This window comes from Macrobrachium nipponense, chromosome 3 (assembly GCF_015104395.2).
Source record: "Macrobrachium nipponense isolate FS-2020 chromosome 3, ASM1510439v2, whole genome shotgun sequence".
In the NCBI taxonomy this organism is placed as follows: domain Eukaryota; kingdom Metazoa; phylum Arthropoda; class Malacostraca; order Decapoda; family Palaemonidae; genus Macrobrachium; species Macrobrachium nipponense.
This window is the reverse complement of record NC_087202.1, coordinates 30,201,465-30,208,964: the sequence shown is the minus strand read 5'-3', so window position 1 is coordinate 30,208,964 and position 7,500 is coordinate 30,201,465. Positions and strand designations below refer to the sequence as shown.

At 32.6% G+C, this 7,500-nt stretch overlaps 1 long non-coding RNA gene across 3 annotated transcripts in view; it reads right to left on the bottom strand.

The window, feature by feature from the left end:
- LOC135221685 (uncharacterized) overlaps nucleotides 1-7,500 on the bottom strand; it is a 246,844-nt gene that overhangs the window by 234,891 nt on the left and 4,453 nt on the right. For all 3 annotated transcript variants that reach the window (XR_010316067.1, XR_010316069.1, XR_010316068.1), the window contains exon 2: nucleotides 3,183-3,285. This is a non-coding gene — a long non-coding RNA (uncharacterized LOC135221685). The remainder of the gene's footprint in view (nucleotides 1-3,182; nucleotides 3,286-7,500) is intronic.

The following is a 7,500-nucleotide window of genomic DNA, read 5'->3' as shown; positions in this document are numbered from 1 at the left end:
TGGCTGATTACCAAACCAAAACACTGATAGGTCTTTTGTATTTTATAATACAATAGTAATATGAAAATACATACAATATTATTAAAAGTAGTGAAGTAAAGCATAACTTTGTGCCAGAAAACCATAAAATAATGGAGAGAAAATAAATTGTTTCTGAGTTTTGAACGAATTATTTGTTTTTACATTATTTTGAATGGGGAAAGTTGATTCAGGATACGAATTTTTCTTGTCATGACCAGCGTCCTTGAACTAATTTTTATGCGCTCATGAAAGGAGGTACTACTATGTATACACACACACACACATACACACACACACACACACACACACACGCACGCACGCACACACACTTATATATATATATATATATATATATATATATATATATATAATATATATACTATATATAATATATACATATATATATATATATAATATATATATATATATATATATATATATATATATATATATATATATATATATATATATATATATATATATATATATATATATAAAAGTTCCATTCTTCAAAAAATAATCTCAAACATTCATCAATTAACAGCAACATGTTTACGCGCAGCTATATGATCCCTAGATGACAATAAATATATTTAACTTTAAAGCATTTAATTTTCAGTCTTTAGTATTCTAAACATGCTTGTAGTTCTTCGTGTCTTCAAAGTCGATATTTTGCCTGCTTTATAATTATTATCGTTATTATTATTACTATTATCATATATATATAATATATGATATATTTATATAATATATATATATAATATATATATATATATATATATATATATATATATATATATATATATATATATATATATATATATATATATATATAGAGAGAGAGAGAGAGAGAGAGAGAGAGAGAGAGAGAGAGAGAGACCCACTGTGATTTTGTGTTGAAGTCAAGTGTTAAAGTAATTGTGCATTTGATTGCTGTAGAAATGAGTTGCCTTGGCATCTTCTATGCATTCAATCAGTTCCCTTTTGTCATGTTAGTGTTTCTTGCAAGTAACCGCCTTGCATACCATTGCAGATCGGCTGTGGCTATGGAACCAACTCTTCAGCTCTATCATATAAGCAGTGGCCCTATGCCACCCCTATTCTGAAAACAATAGATATCAGTGTCTAATCCTAGTTTTCGAGGTTGCTACGATGAAAAGTGACACTCCAGGTGCCCTTCAAGTCCAAGTTCAGACCCATAAGGATGTGCTGTAAACATAACTGAAAATGACATCTATTAGTGTCTAATCAATACCTTTCAAGGTTGCTGAGATAAAAGGACACTCCTGATACCCTTCATGTCCAATTTCAGCCCCAATAGGGAGGGGGTGGAAAGGGGTGGGAAGGGGGTGACATGTAAAAATAACCTAAAACAACATATGTTAGTGCCTAATCCATAGTTTTCGAGGTCGCTGAGATGAATAGTAACACTCCTGATGCCCTTTAAGTCCAAGTTCTGCCCTAATCAACTGAAAACGAGATATTAGCATCTAATTTATAGTTTTCAAGGTTGCTGAGATGAATAGTGACACTCCCAATGCCCTTTAAGTCCAAGTTCAGCCTGATAGGAAGGACAGGCAACAAGGGGTGGAAAATGAAAAGTAAAAAATGATGGATATTAGAGTCTAATTCATAGCTTTTGAAGTCGCTGGGATGAACAGACTTTTTCGATGCCCTTGAAGTCCAAGTTCAGCCCCAATAGGAATGGCAGTGAGAAGTGAAATATAAAATGTCAAAAAGGTTGGGCAATGTGACTGAAAACAACTCTCTTACAGGAGAGAGAGAGAGAGAGAGAGAGAGAGAGAGAGAGAGAGAGAGAGAGAGAGAGAGAGAGAATTTATAGGTTGTCATTCAGTTTCCCCGGGGCAGAGCCGGGTTGGTCAGCTAGTGTGTGTGTGTGTGTAATATATATATATATATATATATATATATATATATATATATATATATATATATATATATATATGTGTGTGTGTGTGTGTGTGTGTGTGTGTGTGTGTGTGTATTATATATATATATATATATATATATATAATATACACTTAATATACATGCATATATACAGGTATATATAAAATGCTGTATATACATATATGTATATATGTCATACACAATTGTTCTGTGTAATAGTACAGTAACTAGAAAAACCTCAATTAGTTTGGTCTTGAAAACTTGTTAATTTTCTGAATAAATAATGCCATTAGATACCATCCGGAATGAATGGTCTTTTTAGTTTATACATACATACATACATACATATATATATATATATATATATATATATATATATATATATATTATATATATATATAGAAATATACAGGGTGCAATACGACTTTATGCAAATATTCCAGGAAATGAAAGAAAAAGTCATTCCAAACAGAAAATGTTTTATACACATAAACATTTAAGGGTTCATTTGTCGGTGAAGTGAATTTTTAAAATTATTTTTTTCTTAGCATTGCTCTCAGCCAAGATGGCGCAGGCAATTTCTGTGTAGTCAGGGATATGGGGTGGCAGGACGAATTGATGAAGTGCATTAGGTAACTGATGGAGGGGAGATTCCATTCGGCTTGCTTTTCTTTTCTTTACCAGAGTCCAGTTAATACCTCTGATGGAGAGGGAGAAGATTTCAATGATGCACCATATTTCCCCTTTGTTCAGTATCTGAAGAATACATGTAATTTGGAAGTAATTTATTCACATCGGCCTAATCACCGATTTCTCCTTTTTATAACTGTAAAGTTCACAACTGTCAAGAAACGGAACTATTGCAAAACCCATAAATAAAATACTGAAATGGTAACTCAGTGTCTCCAGTTTCTTGCTCACAAAATGAATCAGGAATTTGACACTTGTAACCCAAACACGATCTTGGCAGAAAAGCGAGGCTGTGCAGAGGAACAAGTGAAGTGAACAGCTCCACCCACATCCCCGTATCCGTGACTACTCCGACATCCCGTGCTTGACCATTTAATGATAACGGTTATTTTAAAATTTCATCTCAACGACAAATGAAGCCTTAAAATGCATATGTTTATAGATCTTTTTCTGTTCAAAATCACTTTATCTTTCATTTCCCGGATTATTTGCATAAAATCGTAACACCCATTATAAAATAGATATACATATACATACATATTATGTATACATACACATACTTGCGTGTTTGAGCTCGTGATGAAATGGTACATTATCATTACTTCTATGTTCATCCCCTCTTCCGATAACAGCGGATGGTACAAGCCCCTCAGGCCATTCTTCCTGGAAATTGAAAACTCGGTCGAGATAATAAGAACTTGTTTTTTTCGCTTTCACGTCCATAATTGGACTCAAAAATGAAAACAGAGGTAATGGAAGAGAAACAACCAATGGGCACATCTTCATTAACGCGAACTCTATTGAATGTTGACTTTAAAATTCGATAAATGTGACCGACTTATGTAAATACGTAGTACTAGGAACGCAATATGCAGGTATTCATAATGTCTTAGGAGACTTGAAATGTCTCATTAGAAATGTAACCGAAACCATTTTAATGGCGTTCATAGTCATTTTGTCCGCAAACTTTATGCTTGTCGTAGAAAATGTATTTATTGTTTGCCTTCAGTTCCTAGTAAAAGCTCTTGTAAAGAACTGGTCAAAAGATAAAAGGAAAGATTGTGAACAATGATATGATTTACTGGCTACAAATTCTTACGTTTTTAAATGTGAATCCTTACAACCTTACAAACCATTCTCACAAGGGACCTACCACACTGACTTTAAATTTACATTCCATACCCACCACAACAAATACTAGTACACCAAGTCTCTTTCTTGGTATTCCATTAAAATTTGTCATATATTTATTCAAGAGCAGTTGTGGATTACGAAATTAATGATACTTGGTTTCTAAAGGACTATGACTAACTGAACTGCAAGCCCAACCAAAATTCCAACATAGAATGGTCAGTTTTCATGCTGCCCGAGATTACAGGGCATGTATGGTTATAATTATATCTATAAACTGCAACTACAAGGAGAAGTGGAATGTTACAAAAACTGGTTAAATATAATAAATAATTATTTTTATAGCCTGGCCACATTGGTATGGAATACGCCAAGATGTTCATATATAATTGAGAGGTAAACTTCGGGTATCACAAGAGAAGTGTACTATGAGTAAAGAGAAACAGCTGATGATTAATAGAAAATTATTAGCAAGAAATCGCCTAAGTAACTATAGGCTAAAGATACATAAGCAAGTCACAGACAATTGTGGTTGCACGTTTTCTTAATTCTTCAAGATTGTGGCGAATAAATGCGGTACTAACTAAGGTTAGATAACATTAACATATGTGTGCGTGTGTCTTTGTGAACATTTATATATGCAAAAAGTATTCATAATCCCATTTAAGGGTTAGAATGAGCGTGGTCCACATATTAAGCAGATGCAAAGATATTTGCACCACTTTTAACACTTCTTTACAGCAAGATGTTTATTGTTCTCTCTATCTAGCGTCAAAATTTCGCTCACATAAATCTAGTACTAAGAATATTAATGAGAAATTAATTTATATACGTGTAGGTGCCAGCCAGAGCCTCAGATGTATATTAACTTTCAGGACGTTTCGAAGAGTTTCAATGGGTTTAACCCAGAGGTGGTAATGCCTCCTCGGAAGGTCACTTAAACTGATATTAAGCTAAACCTCACCTCATCCTGATTTCTAATCTTTGACGACCCTTTACCTAACTAGTAATCTATCCCCGCTGATCTATCTCCGAAGTACCACCCCCGTGAACTCTCGACTACGTGTCAAGCATGATCCATATCTTGATTCCAAGCAACAAGAAGTCGCACGGTTAACTGTGTTTGGCCAGCTTTTCAGGTGATGGTTAAGATCTAATATATCTCAAGAGAAGTTAACTACAAATACTTGACTGACCGACTATCGTAAAAGAGGTTGTAAATCGCACATATTGGTCTGCTGTTTGGCATTCCTCCCAATTCCCATTTCCATTTCTAGCATCTGTTTTGTAGGTCAAGCAACTTACTTCAGTACTTAAAAGTATATAATTCGTCCATAAATATTCATTATTTTTCAGATGTTAACTTTATATCCTTAAAGTAAAATACTAAGAATACTGTCTGTTCAAAGTAATAATTACAAATTCACCGCATAAATAATTTAGGAGAAAGTGTCATATAAATGACCTTGACAGTTTAAGATTGTAAGAGTTGAGAACTGAATATGTTCACAGTTACCCATATTTTGGTGGATTCATTTCCTGGACTGGGTAGTTTTGATGCTTGTTAGTGCTAGTTGTTAAACAAGATTGGCAAACCATCTTAGGGCAGTTACTCTGATACAACTATATATTTGTATGTTCATATTTCTTTTGCCCTGGCTATAGTTTTCAGTTTTTGTTACTTTAATTTCTCTTTCTGAAAGAGGGGGAGAATGTAATCTCCGAAAGCTTAAATAAAAACAAAATTTTCCCCAAATTTTTGTGGACTTCCTACAACACATATATAATAGTGTGTGTGTGTGTGTGTGTGTGTGTGTGTGTGTGTGTGTGTGTGTGTGTGTGTGTGTGTGTGTGTGTGTGTGTGTTGTAGGAAGCCCCCAAAAATTTGGGAAAAATTTAGTTTTTATTTAAGCTTTCGGAGATTACATTCTCTCCCCCATTCAGAGAGAGAAATTAAATGTAAAGTAACAAAAACTATGGCCAGGTAAAAGAAAAATGAACATACAAATTTATAGTTGTATCAGAGTAACTGCCCTAAGATGGTTTGCCAAACTGGTTTAGCAACTAACACTAACTACATGTTTTGTCATAACTGCATTACAGAAAAATTCCAGTTTAAAATTACTTTTACATATACTCATAGTGTCAACATTTTAGATTAGAATAGATTCTAAAGTTTTCTTTTTTCAGTGTTATTAACATACTTTACATTTTTCATTTTGTCCAAGATTTTTACTTTGTGTTGAAAGAGGGCATCTTTTTCAACACCATTCCTTAAAATGAGTCACGATGTTGTCTTTTTCTTCTGTCAAAATCAATCGCTTCACCTATATATGTTTTATTACACCCTTAGCAGGAATTTCGTAAATGCATCTTTGTTTTTTGCCTACATTTTTAACATTATTCGTTAGCTACTTTTGAACAGCGTTTGTATTCTTGTATACTGGGACAATGTTATAGAATTTCAAACATTCCTTTACCTAGGAAGCTCCTTTGTTCCCTTGCCACATAATATATACTAGGTGCTTTAAAATATGACCTTTGAATAAAATTTGTATTGTAACCAAGTGCAATGAAAACATTTTTCATTGATTTATTTCAGTCTCTAAAAACTACAAATTAAACATCACAAAATTTGTATGCTCTCATGAATATATTAGAAATAACACCTATTTTCACATCATCTGAATTGAAAGAAAAAGCATGAATATATGACTCTACATGAGTCGTTTTTCTATAAACTGCACAATACCTTTAATTCTATTATTTTCTGAACATAATAAAGTGTCTAAGAAAGGTAACCTGTTATTATTCTCATTTTCTACTTTAAATTTGATACACTGGTGTAAATTATTCAGTTAAGTTCATAAATCTTCAAAATTAATAAAATCTGGAATCAAAGCAAAAATATCGTCAGCATAGCGAAACCAAACAATTGGAAAGTTCAAAATGGCTTGTAAAATTTCAATTTCAAAACAATATTTTAGTGAACGGATACAGTGATTATAAGTTTGCTACAAATATATATATATATATATATATATATATATATATATATATATATATATATATATTTCTTAATGTACTCCCGACATATACTTCACCAGAAATATTTGGTTAGAAGTAAAATTTCTCCAAAATTCCAGTATTACTTGTGATGCGAAGTTTTCTCCTTGTAATTTGCATTATCATTCAGTTACCCTCAACTCATTTGTTTACCAAACTTGAGCTGATTCTTGTTTCCTGGTAATTCTTCTATCAACTGTATTCTGTTTACTTATCCAGAGGAAGTAAATAAGCTACGTGTTTATGGAATACTCGGTCACAAAAAAAAAAAAAAAAAAAAAAAAAAAAAAAAAAAAAAAAAACAAAAAAAAAGGTGTTATTTCCAACAGTTGTTGAAATCTCTACCAAACAGTTCTCGGAATATCGATCATGACAATTTGTGTCCGTTGTTTTCAGGAAGCTAAAGTGATCTATATTTACGAATTATCCTTTTCATTTGATAACAGAGTAAAACAAAAAAGAATTTTTTTGTATAAAAGAATAAAACGAAAGTGAAAAAAGACGCCAAATCACCAATTAAATCTCGAAATACGACAGCGAGGTAAAAAGAAAAAAAAAACACACACAGAAACAAATGGTCATTGCGTCATCGGCCGCTCGTACCCAAAACGAGAGAGGATCCAAATTTGTTGTGAAATTCGGGTGGTCCTTCTCCGTCTTCTTTGAAGGACTATGCACGAA